Genomic DNA, 4236 nt, shown 5'->3' on the forward strand with positions numbered 1-4236 from the left:
TTCTAGGGCCCCCCCCCCCCCCCATTCTGAATTACATTCCCTCCCTTCAGTGGTCAGCCCAGTTTCAGCCTGCTGCCGCCCTGGGTTATTTGGATGCTGTTTTGCCCTGGACTTATTAAATTGCCTCGACGGGAACACTGAGAAAATCCGGAGTGCCAGGCAAATGCAGAAAGGACCAGTGTTTTCCTGATTTATTTATTTATTTATTTATCAAATGTATACCCCGCCCTCCCCCGTAGGGCTCAGGGCGGCTTACAAAGGCAAGATAAACTTGCTACAATAAAATATAATATACTTATAATTTAAAAACATACTATACAATTTAAAATCCAGTCCTAATTCAAGTAAAGTGCTCAGTGATCTTCAAGGACTCCAAAAACCAAAGATGACGGAACAATTCCAAGAGAGTTCCTGGTAGACAGTCTATGGCTTCAGATGTTTATTCTTGGTGCCTCTTCCAGCCCACCACGATGGTGATATAGTGGGGGGGGGGGGCCCTACTCAAAAGCCTGGTAGAAGAGCTCCATCTTGTCGGCCCTGGGACTGCATCAAATCCCGCAGGGCCCGGATCTCCTCCGGGAGCTCGTTCCACCAGGTAGGGGCCGCCATCGAAAAGGCCCTGGCCCTAGTGGCGGCCAATTTTGCGTCTCTGGGGCCCGGAATAGTTAACAAATTCTGGGCCCCACACTGTAGTGCTCTTGGGGGAACATACGGGGAAAGGCGGTCCCTCAGGTAGGTTGGACCCAGACCATGTAGGGCTTTATAGGTAAGAACCAGCACTTTGAAGCGAATCCGGTACGCTATTGGCAACCAGTGCAGCGCTTTCAGCACAGGCTGAATGTGGTCCCTTCTGGAGAGACCCATTAACAGCCTGGCCGCAGCATTCTGCACCAGTTGCAGCTTCCGGATTTGCGACAAAGGCAGCCCCATGTAGAGATTCTCAGTGACTTTAAGCAGTTTCCCTTCCCATGTATCCTTCAGCTTTGACCCCTTTCGCAAAATTCTGGGCTCCAACTCTGGGCCAGGGGGCTTCTGGGGGATCTCCGGTAAGCAGGTGCTTTACGTCTTCTCTGGCACATTGCAAGAGGCAATGTCTTTATATATGTCCAAATATAGGGGGGAAATGTGTATACACTGAATTATTCAGAGGAGAAGAGCATCTGCTGTCTCCATTTCCTCAGCTGCTGTTCCACTGGAACAAAGAAACTGGTAGGAATAAATAACACGTTGTTTTGTTTGATAGGAGTTGTTCCTCACAGACATGTGTCACTTTAGACAGGAAAACTGACATACCAATTAACTGATCGTTATTCCACCGGGGTGTAGGGTAACAGGAAAGCAGCTTCACATGTGCCAAGAAGGGAAAAGGAAAATCAGAAAACTTTGCCCTGAACTTAGCAAGGAGGCTGAAGTTAGTTCCCTGTTCCCACTTCTTTATTAAACCTTTTAAATGCAAGCTTCTTGCGGGCAACCCAAACTGTAACTCATGGTTCCAGAACCATTGTTTGGACCAGTCACCACAGTATGTCTTCTTGCAGGGGACAGTCTCCAGAGTGTGCGGATGTGTCATTTGGGGTGGTCCAAAGATTGCTTCGGGGTGTCACCTAGGCCCAGTGTCTGCCCGAGCGATTGGCCTGGGGGCACCCCACTTTGGAGCGGCTGGCACAAGCAGTGGGGCATGCACCTCATACACCTTCTCAAAAGGGTGAGTCTCTGAATGTTGAGGTCTATGATTTATGGTGGCTCAAGTGGTTAAGACGCTGAACTGCAGGCTGTGGAAGGTCGGTAGTTCAGCAGTTCGAGACCCGAGTGTGCCGCATGACGGAGTGAGCTCCCGTCTCTAGTTCCAGCTCCTGCCAACCTAGCAGTTCGAAAGCAAGAAATTGCAAGTAGATAAATAGGTACCACTTTGGTGGGAAGGGAACAGCGTTCCGTGCGCCTTGGTGTTTAGTCATGCCGGCCACATGACCACGGAAATGTCTTCGGACAGCGCTGGCTCTTCGGCTTTGAAACGGAGATGAGCACCGCAACCCTTGAGTCGGACTCAACTGGCTTTCGAGCAAGGGAACCTTTACCTTTACCTTTTAAACCTTACTTTGGAGTTTGTAGTTTTTATACTGTCCTTAATATTTGTGCTTCGATTTATGAATAAGTCACAAAAAAAGAATGAACAGGGAACTGGGAACCAACTTCAGCCTCCTGACATAGCAAGACTTTGGGATCTAGGCCTGTACTCATTAAAAGTGCATTCATTGCATGCAGGGGTCATTTGATAGAAAAAGAGGTGCAGGGGCTCATTAGCATAACTCATTAGCATAACTCATTTGCATACGCCACACACCCTGACATCACCGGAAGTGTGTCAGAAGGCAACACCCACCGCTCAGGCTCCACTGGACTGTTTTAGATTGTTAGCTACTGGGGGGGATGTGCAGATCTGTCCTCGCAGAGGAGGGAGAGTTCGTACCTGAATAAAAGTTGGTCTTAAAGGTGCCACTGGACTGTTTTGGGTCGGGGGGCCGGGGGGAGCTCTGCAGCTTACCTGGCTGTTTCTTGCTCTGACTGAGGGCTGCTGGGAGCAGGGGGTGGGGCTTGTTGCATGTGCCCGCCCCCTGGGCTCTTTACTGCCGGAACTCCGCTCCTGTGTGCTCCTGCAGGAAATGACCCGTGATTGCATGGCTTTCCATGAAAGTTATGTGTTGTGAAGATCAAATGGTGGAAGGAAGAATTGTGTATGTTGTCCTGAGCCCTTAAAAGGATAGCAGTGTTGGTAAGCGATGGTATATTGCCTTCCTCTGGGCATAGAGCAGGGGTCACTGGGGGAGTGGGGGGGGCAGCTCTGAATTTCCTGCATGGTGCAGTGGGTTGAATGGGATGGCCCCTGAGAGCCAGTCTGGTGTAGTGGTTAAGTGTGCGGACTCTAATCTGGGAGAGCCGGGTTTGATTCCCCACTCCTCCACTTGCACCTGCTGATGTGACCTTGGGTCAGTCACAAGCTCTGGCACAGCTGTCCTTGAAAAAGAGCAGTTTTTGTGTCAGAGCTCTCTCAGCCCCACCCACCTCACAGGGTTTCTGTGGTGGGGAAGAGAAGGGAAAGGAGTTTGTCAGCTGCTCTGAGACTCCCTTGGGTAGTGAGGGGTGGAGTAGAAATCGAATCTCCTCCTCCTCCTTCTCCTAGTGGTGAGAGCCAGTTTGGTGTCCTGGTTAAGTGCGTGGACTCTAATCTGGGAGAACCGGGTTTGATTCACCTTGGGCAAGCCATAGTTTTGATAAGAGCTGTCCTTGGAAAAGAGCAGTTTCGATCAAGAGCTCTCTCAGCCCCACCTACTTCACAGGGTGTTTGTTGTGGGGAGGGGAAGGGAAAGGAGTTTGTAATCCGCTCTGAGACACCTTTGGGTAGTGAAGGGCGGGGTATAAATCCAATCTCTTCTTCTTCTCTTCTCTTCCAGCTCTACGTTTCTATGGTTTAAGGCATGATGGAAAAGCTCAGATGTATTTCATAACCGTCTTGGAATGGAGACCGAGAGATGATGTTGGGAGTATACAATGGGGGACAGCGACCCATATCGGCTGGCCCACAGCTTCTTAGAGGAAATGTTAAGGAGGGACAAACAGCCATATCTAGGGGAATGAGTGATTTCGTTGAGGTTTTCCTTATGGATCCTGGATGAATCTGGATTTCCCTGGGCCAAATGTGCTCAGCTACGTGAATGAGCTCTTCGTGGAAACTAGTGATAGGGAACACACACACACACACACACACACATATCTATACCTCTTCAGGCCCAGCAGAAAGCTCTGAGTCATACCCACTTTGGGCTTTCCCCACCCATTGGCCAAGATCCTGACAAAGCTTTTTTCGGCCGCCTTATTAATGTATGCATACATTTGTCTCACCCAACAAGGGATGTTGCATTGCCAAGACAACTGTTGTCAAGGAGCCATACAACAAGTTGATTGGGTTGATGGAGGGGGGGGGTTATAAACAATTCCACGCTGAGTCAGAATAGGTTTCTGTCATCTAGAACATGTACTGTTTGGGGAGCTGAGTCACAAAAGGTGCCCTTTGGGAAGCATTCCTATCAATGCCACTGCTGTAAACCCAACCCATAGGTGGTATGGGCTGTTTCCTGGGGCTTCATCATGGCTATTCAAGAGATGGCTATTCAAGAGAGAGCCAGTTTAGTGTCGTGGTTAAATGCGTGGATTCTAATCTGGGAGAACCGGGTTTGATTC

This window comes from Gekko japonicus, unplaced genomic scaffold, assembly GCF_001447785.1.
Source record: "Gekko japonicus isolate JY-2015 unplaced genomic scaffold, Gekko_japonicus_V1.1 scaffold1958, whole genome shotgun sequence".
Taxonomy (NCBI): Eukaryota; Metazoa; Chordata; class Lepidosauria; order Squamata; family Gekkonidae; genus Gekko; species Gekko japonicus.